This window comes from Python bivittatus, unplaced genomic scaffold (genome assembly GCF_059951505.1).
Source record: "Python bivittatus isolate LINGU-HERP-01145 unplaced genomic scaffold, Pbiv_v1 ctg000070_np1212, whole genome shotgun sequence".
In the NCBI taxonomy this organism is placed as follows: Eukaryota; Metazoa; Chordata; class Lepidosauria; order Squamata; family Pythonidae; genus Python; species Python bivittatus.
This window is the reverse complement of record NW_028277034.1, coordinates 16,672,429-16,684,055: the sequence shown is the minus strand read 5'-3', so window position 1 is coordinate 16,684,055 and position 11,627 is coordinate 16,672,429.

Genomic DNA, 11,627 nt, shown 5'->3' with positions numbered 1-11,627 from the left:
GGAAACAAAATATATTAACAGGAGTGAGATGTTTCATTTCCTGTTTTCTAACTTTTCCATTTTCTTTCTCCTGCAAAGTAAGCATGACTTCCTAGCCTTAGATAGCGGAATCAGGGTTATTCTTGATGCACCCTCCCAGGTCATAGTGAGTCCCACTCTGTGTATGAAACTGGGGTTATTATACTCATTTTAAGTAGATCTGTGGTGACTGTTCTCAAAGAATTTCCTTTTCTGTATCTAGGATCATCAATATCTGATTCTAGGAAAGGCATTATTTCAGTTATTTACATCAGTAGCCTTCATCATCTTGAGTTCAGCCTGAGACTGCAAAGGAAACCAATACAGTTTTTTGAAGATTGGTGATAGCTATTTCTGTCAGTATTCAGGCAGCTGCATTTACACTAACTGTAATTTCTGCATCATGGTCAAGGATAGTCCATGGCAGGCATTTTGTCTGTTAGTCTGATAGTCCAGGCATTTTGCCTGTTACACAACATTCTGAACCAAACCACCAACATTTTAGTTTATTGTGTTGTGTGACCCCCAAACCATGTGGTGAGTTTATAGGTCAGTGTGTTATGTAAACTCTGAAATTTGGGTTACATTTTTGGGTCCATTAGTCAGCATGTAGGAAAATACCATTTTAAGCAGTTTATAACAATCCCAGCAAGATCTTAGCTAGCCTGTAGGTTGTCTTTAAACAGAACTATGTAGATTAAGGATTTCCTTAAGGATACACATCACTCATCTAAAAGGTCTTCTTCTTTTTAGGATTCTAGCTATGTTTATTGGTTATCAACAAGTCTACAGCCATTTCCAGGCATAATCTGGTGTCTCCTTTGAATCAAATGAAAAAAAAATGGAATTGTTTATCATACGTATGGGCCCATACCTTACCCCAGATATTTTGATGATCATTCCCGATAGCATAATATGGTTATTAAAAAGTACAGGACCATCCGGTACTAGTATTGTCTACAAATAATCCAACAGAAGTAAAAATGTGTAGCTCAGGGTTGAATTTGGGGAGTCCTTAGGGATCTCTGAGCTTGGTTGTTTTCCTGCAAGCATTTCATTAGCCAGCTAGGTAACATCTTCAGTGCTAGAATGGAATGGGGTTTGCTCTCTGTTTATATATTGTGGCATGCCCTGCCAGTGTTGGTGGGGGTTTGGGTTTTGTTTTGTTCTATTTTTTCCCTCTGGTATTGTTTACTGCTTATACATCTGGTGGTAATCTTGGTGTTAATCTCTGCTGATTGCTGGTGAGGAGATGTTCTGGTCTTTTGTTTTCCTTTCTATTGTCTCCTTTGAATAGTGTGTAGCTGTTGTTTATCTTTATCTGCCTGTTGATGGCTGCCTTGTCTGAATACCAAGTTTCCAGGAATTCTCTTGCATTTTTGGATTTAGCTTGGTCTAAGATGCTGACAGTTTCCCAGTTAAAACTATGGTTAAGTCTGTCCATGTGTTTTGAGGTTAAGGGGTCTTCATCATGCCTTCTGAGTGCTAGTTGGTATTCATGGATGTGCTCTACAAGCCTTCTGCCTGTCTGTCCTACATAATGGCTGTTACAGTCCTTACACTCTATGTTGTAGATGACTCCTGTTTTTTCTTCTTGGGCTACTGGGTCTTTTGGTTTGCTTAAGATGTTTTGGAGGGCTTTTAGTCGGTTTGTGTGCTATGGAGATGCCATGTGGTTTGTTGGTAGTTTCTGAGATGTTTCTGATGTATGGCAGTGTGATCCTTTTCATAGTTTGTGTTGGCTGTGTTGTAGTAGGTTGAGTGACCAGGCACTTTTTGATAAAGTTGCGTGGATATCCATTTTGTTGGAAGATGTTGTATAGGTGATCTGTTTCCTTTTTCTGCTGTTCTGGGTTGATGCAATGCGTTTGTGCTCATTTGAATAATGTTCTTACACAGCTCCTCTTGTGGGAGGTTGGACTGTTACTTTGGTAATGGAGCACTTGATTAGTGTGGGCTGTCTTTTGATAGCCTTGGGTTTCTAATTTGCTGTTGTTTCCTCTGCTGATGAGGATATCCAGGAAGGGTAGCATGTTGTTGTTTTCTTTCTCTCTGGTGAATTTTATTGCTTTGAAGATGTTGTTGATGGTTTCGTGTGTCTTCTCTAGTTGTTCCTTTTTTATTATGACAAAGGTGTCATCTACATACTGGCTTCATAGTTTAGGCTGTATGTGTGGAAATGTTATAGTTTCTAGATGTTGCATTAAAATCTCTGCTATGAGTCCTGACAGAAGTGATCCCATGGGTGTGCCTCTGATTTGTTGGTATATTTGTCGATCAGACTGAAAATAGGTAGTGAGGCAGAGGTTGATGAGGTCCATGATTCTGGATATTTCAGTCTGGGTGTATTTGGTTAGGTCGGGTGTATTGTGTAGTACTGCTAATACGGATTATTTCGCTAGTTCTGGGTTCATGGACATAAAGAGTGCTGTGACATCAAATAAGACCATAATTTCATTTTCATCTATGTGTACATTTTTGATTTTCTGGAGGCACTGTAGTGAGGAGTTGATAGAATATTGAATCTCATTCTCTGTGAGAATCTCATTCTCTGTGCGATGTCCAAGCTTTTTTGTCAGTTCTTTCACTATGTTGTATGTTGGAGTCCCTGGTAAGGATACAGTTGGTCAGAGAGGTATGTCAGGCTTGTGTATTTTTGGTTATCCATAGAAACATGGGAGGATGGTCATGCCACAATGCATAAACAGAGAGCAAACCCCATTCCATTCTAGCACTGAAGATGTTACCTAGCTGGGTAACAAAATGTTTGCAGGAAAACAACCAACCTCAGAGAACCCCAAGGAGCCTACAAATAATCCTGCATGTTCCATTATTCTTCAGGAGTTCCCAGAGCAGCTAACTAGCACATTTTCAAAAAAATTGCCCCTCTAGGTAACAGGCCACACAGACCAAGTCTAGGGAAGGATTTCCTTTGTATCAGGCTATTTCACAGTCCCTTTCATGACTCATTTCATTCCTCCTTCTTGGGGGGGGGGGGGGGGGAAGGGGAAGCATTATTAACTAACTGAAATTTCCTGGTCAATAACTATTTGCTAGATGCTAAAAACATGAAGGGCATTGATTGAACCTGGTATTCAGAAACGTAACAAGTAATCAACCAAATAATATAATGCAATATTATAATACACCAGAATGGGGTGTGGTAAAAGTGTTGGGTACCAGGACACCCAGGTTCAAGTCCTCCCTCAATCATGAAAGTTCACTGTTGACTTGGACCAGTCACTTTTTCAACCCATCCTATCTTACATGATTGTTATTGAGTGTAATTGAAAGATGAAGCATGCAATCTTGAGCTTCTGAGGGGAAAGATAAAAAATAAATCTAATGAATGAATGAGTCAGTAAAATTTTTATTAATATCTATTATATATATTTAATATTATATACCAATATTATAATTTGCCAAGAACTTTGCTGAATCATCAGAGTATAATAATCTTATATAACTTGATTCAAAAATTCTTACATAACTTGATCTTTGTATCATAGCTTTGTTCAGGCATTACCAAAAGGATTAAAATTCACTACACAAACAAGTTATACTATAACATCTAAACTGGGGAGGCATCCATGCATTTAGTGATGGACTGCAGTGAAGCAGCCTTGCATGTGGATCCATGTAAATGTTTGCTTCAATGCAAGCTCAAATCCTCTGCTATCAGAATTTATACCTGAAACTTTTGTGCATGCAGGAATGCTTTTTGGGTGCAGAAACTGATGCTGAACACAGGCATGCTTTCCAGATGAGATGTTACCAAGCTGACTTTGGAATGGCAAAGTTCATAACCTCTCCTGTTCTGATTAGTTTTAAGATTTTTTTTTTAACACCTGCACAGGGTTTATTAGTGGTGCCAAATTTCTGAATTAACTGCACACTAAAAGTACTCTGAAAATGTTTGATCACAGGCTTCTAAGAATTCTCTCATCTTACTAACTGAATTCAGTTTTGGCAGTCTTTTCAACATCTAGAATAGTTCTGCTGGATGTCTATCTGACGAAGCAAATATGCAGAAAAGAATTTTCGTTGTGGTCTTCTTTGCCATGACAATGCCCTCTCACATATGTTGTATTCATTGCCAACAGTTCCTCTGAATAACTCAAAGCCCTGGATTTTCATTTTATAATTCTACAATGAGACCTGGACCTCTAGGATTGTTGACTACGTAAAATTCCTCAAAGCAGTGAACAGTTATCAAGATTCCAGTAACCTCTGGAAATGGACAAATCTAATAGCCCTCTTCTGTTCAAGCAGGAGAAAAAGTAAATTCAAATTTCACTAGGTAATGCTGCTATTGTGATAATGCAGTTAAACAATGGAGTTAGCCAGTCACTGTGGACTGCTTTGTACCAGGAACAAGCAGGATACAAGTATGACAAATAACTAAATCCTTCCCCACACACGCACATACAAACATACAGAGAGAGATATACATACCATATGATTCGCTCCTTGCCATCTAAAAGGATAAGTTCCTAGATATTAACTGCAGAATATAGGAAAAATGTTGGATGTTTTCCATGACAACAAAAAAGGAGAAAGCAAGTTTTTTTTTTTTTTTAAAGAATAAGAGTTCATATTTGCTGTTTAAAACTGTTGGTGATTTCTTTTTTTTAATTAAGTATGTCCACTTCTTTAAAACAGTCTTCAGAAAACAAAAAATTAAATAAGATTACCTGTTGGTCAACTGTATTTTGCTCACTGAGAATTAAAATACTGATAAAGAATTGCATTTGTTATTTTTACATCAAAATCCAATTTTACATTGCATAACTTCTTGATAATAGTATCTTTAAAAATGCTATTGCTCCTGTGGAGTTCTTATGGTAGAAAACTACATTAAGGTGAAAGCAAAATCAGAAAATTTTAATTAACTTCCTATTGACAGATAAATGAGTTATTGCCATGCATATAGAACATGCTATCATAGAACAAAATGTCTATTAGGATTATTGGTGCATAGAAACCAGGTTGAGTTGGACTTTGTGAGATTACTTTGAAATCATTTTAACATACAAAAAATCTTAGGAACTTGGTGGTGCTCACATAGGTCTCACCCATAGACTTCTGTCAGTACCAGTTCAGAGTGTTATATAGTTTTAAAATAAAACCAGATTTTTTTTTTTAAACAGGACATTTATTTTTGTACACTGAAGCTGGAAAAATACATCCTCTGATACTTGTAATAAGATCTCTGAAAAGAATAAATAAAGTGCTTTGCAAGGAACCAACACTTTTTTTTTTTTTGTAAAGATAATCTGCAGTTGAATGGAGAAGTTTCATTCCAGCTTGGCAAAGTTCCAGAAGAATCTCTTCCTGCTGCCACCCCACTGACCTCCATTATTAAAATTTAGGCAAATTTAGGCAAATTGTGTTTCAAGCAGAAGGACTGGTGTAGGTGAGCATCTGCAAGCATATTTTATAGGTTCTAGTATTTTATTTTAATACTTTCACTCCTCCCTGTTAACATTCAGCCACAGAAATACTCTTATGTAAATCATGAGAGAATGATAGGTTATAATTTATTCTGAAATCGCAGTAAGCTATTCATATCCAGAAAGTATGTTCTACTGCACAAAAAATTACACTCACAATTTCAGATAGCAGGATATTTTGACCTGATAATTTTACAGATTATCTAATAACAACAGAAACCACCTAGCCATAAATTAAGATTATTCCTGTTGTTATTACTCCTGATTAGCTTAGATGCCATTTTATACTCTGGCTCCAATGCCATAACATGCCTTTACTATTCTACATTATCCTGTTATATATGTAACATTTCCTCAGAGGAAGTTTGTCAGTGAAAGACCTAGTAAAGCAACACAAAAATGTTACTGGCTTTGGTTTTTACTCTATTTTTTTTTCCTCCCATAAAGATTAGGAACCCATTTCGTAGCTCCTGGGATCACTCTTGGAAAGCTGTATGAACAATAGTACCCCACATTACCCTTTCTCCAAATGAAGCCATTCTACCTTCTGTAGAATAATGAACCCACTTTCATCCATGCATCTACTATTTTATTGACATATTCTTCTTCAGAAAATATAAGAAAGAAACGTTTCCATTGCTTTTTGGCTCTTTTTTTCTATTGAAGAAGCCATGGCAAAACTTTGGGAATATCTTACATTTAAAAATGTGCTTGACACACTCTTCTTCAGCCTTGTACTTTATCTCTGATTCACAATTATATCTGGAATGACCCACAAGCAGCATGCTATGTCAAGCAGGGATTTTGTGCCTGGGCATTGTTTCTTTTCACTGTTTTTTGAATAGTGTTTGACACTTCTGACTACAATAGCTGTCACTGGCATTAATGAATGCTCATGTAGGCCTTCTCCAGCTCTTTTCTTTGTGCAGTGTGGTTTACTCAGCAGACTAAAAGCCATTGTTCAGAAGCTTCATGTTTTCTTTCACCATAACAGCTTCTCAGGCTCCCTAGGGACTTCTATTTAACCTGTTTTTATTTTATGTTTCATTTGCCTCCCTGGGAATTATTTATGTTTATAAAAGCAGTCTACTCTGATATGTATTCTGATGATGTTAGCTTTCAAGCAATGTGAACCCCTCTGCCCCCACAGAACAGAAATCTTTGAATGCATGAATATAATCACTGTTGATGTCCATTGTATCTTCAATATTCTCTTGAGAAGAAAATGTCTATGCATAGGTTTGCAGTGATAAACAACACTGATTCACCACCCACCCAAGAATTACAAGTTGGAAGAAAAAGAAAAAGAAAATGTCATTTGTTAAGCTTCAATGGTAAACTTAGGAACTGCATTTATGGAAGTCATAGGACTGTTGCAAAGTGAATACGAAGTGGAGAAGGAAAAGCTTATATGTCATCATCCAAGGAACATGAATAGAAGACATCTGGGATAGGTACTATAGACAGAACCAATGTACAGTGAAATCTATGATGGTCAAACTGTTCATACAATTTGCTAAGGCTTCAATGACATGAAATAATCATGGGATAAGCTTGGGAAGGGAAAATAGAGAACTTACTTTCTCCCATCTCAGAATCTTTGTCCCAATCACCACAGAAAACAACAGTACACAGTACAATGATTAATCAAAGCTTGAATATAGTTGTCCCTTTAATTCATTTTTGTCAATTCCAGCACAACTAATTGTATTTATTTATTTATTTATTTATTTATTTGTACAATTTATATGGGCTCCCATTTCAACAAGTGACTCTGCGTGGTGAACAGAGTCAAAATAAAATAAAAGCAATTATAAACATTTCAAAAGTTAAAACAAACAGCAGCCAAGCAACATCTACCCAAATCACCAGCATAACCAAGGTGCAAGTCCCTGTACATCCTCGGCGGACCAGGCCTGGACACAGGACTAGGCCTTCAAGGCCTTACAAAAGGCCAGCAGGGTCAGAGCCATCCTGATCTCTGGAGGTAGAATGTTCCATAAGGCAGGCACTATAGCAGAAAAGGCACACCAACTGACATTCTTTTTGGAAACCAAAGCATGCCCATCCTGCCTGACTGGATCAGATGGGTAGAAACAATTGGGGAGAGATGGTCCCTCAGGTAACCCAGTCCTAAGTCATGAAGGGCTTTAAAGGTGGCAACCATCACATTGAACTCATTGAATAACTGGCACCATTTACTACCCATGATTCCACATTCTGCACCAGAATTTGATTACACATCACTGGTCAATAGTTTTTCCCAACAAATGTAAGAAAAGAGGTTATCTAAATTAGTAATCTGATAGATCTGATAGTTACCAAAAGTTGTTTTACATCTCCTTGATTCCAGAAAGTTTTCTCACCATGGAAAAGATACTGAGAAAAGTAAGAGCCAAAAAGCAGCACACAAAATACAAACTATACAATAGAGAAGCTCTACAAGAACATCCTCACACACATTACACACTTTGCCTACCTTACATATAGAGCTCTTTTTTGCCTCTTATTTTTGAACCTAAACATGTTGGAGTCTGAAACACTAGTTTTCATCAATTTTGTCATGGAATATTATTACAATTTAAAAGACATTTTGGAGAGGGGCCTAGATTTTTGTGACAGGTTCTTAATCATGGAAGTTCAGGTCCTGAGTCATACTAGTTTCATCCATCAGTCATACTTGAATCTTCTCCTGGTCTTTGGCACATCACCCTAGCATACTGTTACATTTCCATGCACCTAGGCATTCAGATGGACTGTATGAATATCATTAGAATGACCTAAGTTCATCATCGGTTCACTAAGTACTTTATCCATCATGATCTCTTGAAAAAATCACGCACTGGACAACCCTGAAAAGAGGTTATCTTCTATCAAACATGGATTCTCTCTGATTCAGCTAGCCTGTCCAAAGTATCCTTTCCACCAATTACTGAGAAGGAATTTTAAAATGCTTCAGTATAGAACAATAGGGCCACAATACAGCAGTATGTTCCTTTGGGATGAGATCTGTAGCTCTTAATAAACAAAATTCAGCTCCTTTTCACTTAGTCTCAATTGAACATAGAACACAACTGAGCTGAGCATTTAGCTGATTTAACTATAATATTTAGGTAAGTGTTTAGCAAGGTTTAATTAAGAGAGTGGCATTGTATGGTAATATATATAACATTTCCAAATAATATTTAATGTTCTCTTTATTATCTTCTTCTTGATTTATTTTAGAATGCTTTAAAACTACAGCCACGTTCTGAATGTAGTAGTACTAAGTTGAAGTAATTCAATAGGCTTATTCCTTAAGCCAGCATTACAACATAACTGTGATGGATAATATTTTAATGTACCTGATATGTTTTTGGAAGATAAGGATCATAATTGTGGAGTGATGATGCAAAAGGCATATAGCTACATCACATCTATGGGGACAGGCAGGATTTTCACTTCCATTTGTTAATTGCTTTTAAAGAACATGAGCTAGGCCCATTTTGGAGGTTCTGTTTTTATTTGCATCATAACTCTGAATGGCTGAATAATTCACATGCTGAAATTAAGTTTTATGGTCTGGAGGAAGGTTAGCAAAAAGGGCTTTAATGGATATGTATGATCCTAGGGCTAAAGATTGTTACCTCTGCAGCATACAAAGTAATCTTAATTAAAAGCCATGTTCTTCCAGCTTTTGGTTATAAAACTAAGCCTTTTTTTTAAAAAAAAAAATCAATTGAAATTATTACTTAATTATTAAATAACTATTTACTAAAAATAAACCATTATAGATAAATCTATGTTAAATTATAGTTTATAAAAATAATAAGTTAATGGAGGTTAATGCTATGTAAATATAAAATTAAGTCATGAAGTAAAGGAGAAAAAAGTGTTGAGATTCTGGTAAGAAAAGAGTGGGTGTGTAAGTGTTTTTTGTTCGGTGTGAAAATGGCTGAGATGTCCAATGTAGATCAGCAGTTCTTATTAGCACCAACACTAACAAAATGAGGAAGTTAACACTCCAAAATAAATTTGTCATTAAAGTTGTCAAATAACAAGAAAATTGACTTACCCTTGTAACACTCTTTCCTGTTAGCCAATTAAAAGTGCAAAGATTGCAAGTCAGTTTCCAAACAAGAATTTCATTATTGTTATTATAGGATATCATAATGTCTCTTTCAACTGCGCTTAAGAAAGCAGTTCTGTGTGGGGCAAAAGGAGAGCTTTTCTGGAGACAACTATTGCCATCACACAAGGGGCCAGGGTAGGAGAAAGAAATGACTTCTTGCTGGATCTTGTCACATGGGCTCTGTCTCTTTGAAACCAATGGGAGAGGAAATACAATTATGTGGGCAACAAGCCCATATATTTTGGAATAATAAAATAATTATATAGCTGAAGGGCAGGGATGCACACCTTGTTCTGGATCAAAGGCCACACTTGGCCTTTAAATGGCATGCAGGGGGTCATCCTCCAGACCCCAGAGGATGGAGCCATGACAGAAATCTTATTTGATTGCATTCCATTTACATTTAAATTTAATCAAAATGAATATTATTGTTCAGTCATACAATATCTGTTTTATTCTTCTTTCACATTAACAGTTACAACTGGGTAACCACTTCTGATGATCTCAGGGGTCTGCAACCAAAGGTTTTAGTCAGTATTGTCCAAACTTGGCCACTTTAAGATGAGTGGACTTCAACTCCCAGAATAACCCTAACCCTAACCCTAACCCATGCTGGCTGGGGAATTCTGGGAGTTGAAGTCCACTCATCTTAAAGTGGCCAAGTTTGGACAACACTGGTTTTAGCGGCTGCATGCAGTGCTCAGGCTCAGATGGGCATCTCTAATTGAGGCTGTCATTCCTGCTCATTTGGGGCCCTATAATAATGTCGCCATGAAATAAATGCTTGGTTTGATAAAATTTGTAAGAGCAGCAATCATCAGCCAGATTCCAAGAGCTCATATCTTGGAAACAGGTTTTTTAATTTCATCAGTGGTCAGCCATTAAAAATTGCCAGAACCCTCCACACCACCACCATTCTTCACTAACCTTGCCTTTAGTCCAAAACAAACAAACAAAAAAAACCCTAATAAGCACTAAGGACATTGGCTCATTATGGGAGATTTTGTATGACTGTGATTGCCCTGGAGAGCATACGCTTTCTCCTGTGCCTATAAGGATACCAACCAGGTTTGAAGCCATTTCTGTTATATTGTCTTGTTAAAGCAATATGGGTTTTTATTCCAGACTGTTCCTATTACACTTTCTGCCACACAAATGGTGATGCTTCGAAGAATAAGGGTGGCCTCCTGTTAAAAATAAATAAAAGGTTTTCATGCACTTGAGTGAAAATTAGTGTGGTGATATAACCCAAGTAAATTATGATTGAATAAAATGTTGTAGATTATGTTAAAGTTAATTTAGGAGGTTCATACAAGAGCAGAAATACTGAATTTTCCCAATGTATGATTGTGTCACAAAGATATAAATAAATGTGGACAGCTCAGAGGGTTATATACCGGTTATTAATATACATTAGACAAGTTGTGCAAAGTATATGTACTGTATGTATGCTTGCTTGTATGTACTTTGCTTGATTTTGAGAGTGACATTGTCAACAGGGTTCTCTCTTGATTCATGAATTGTACTAGGCCCAAAAAGCTGATTGCTGAAATATGGACTTTTTAAAACCACAATTTTGATAAAATGCATACAACAGTGCTGTGCTGAAGAAGAAATAACACCTACAGGAAAAGCCATCTAGCTATGCATGGGGTAAAGTGGGAGGAAGGACTGCTACTGTTAGAATGATTACTTGTGTGAATAGAAGTTCTAGGACTCAACTGTGGTTATGTTAAAATAAATGGTTTTATTTTTGTTTTCCTAAAATACTGACTCTGTTCATATTGGGAGCCGAGTAATATGCTGACTTCTTCTTATACAACTGGAAGGTTTTATTTTACTTCAGACACAATAGAGAATCTGGCCCAGTATGATTTATACAGACACCAATTTAGGAGTAGACTTCAGTGTTCTGTACCTCTGTGTGTATCTCTGTGAGATTTCCACACAGAGGTTGAAATAAATATGTCCTGTGCATGACTGAAATGACATAACAAGCTATCTTTTTCCACCAATATAATTTCCTATGTTATTTTGCAGATTAT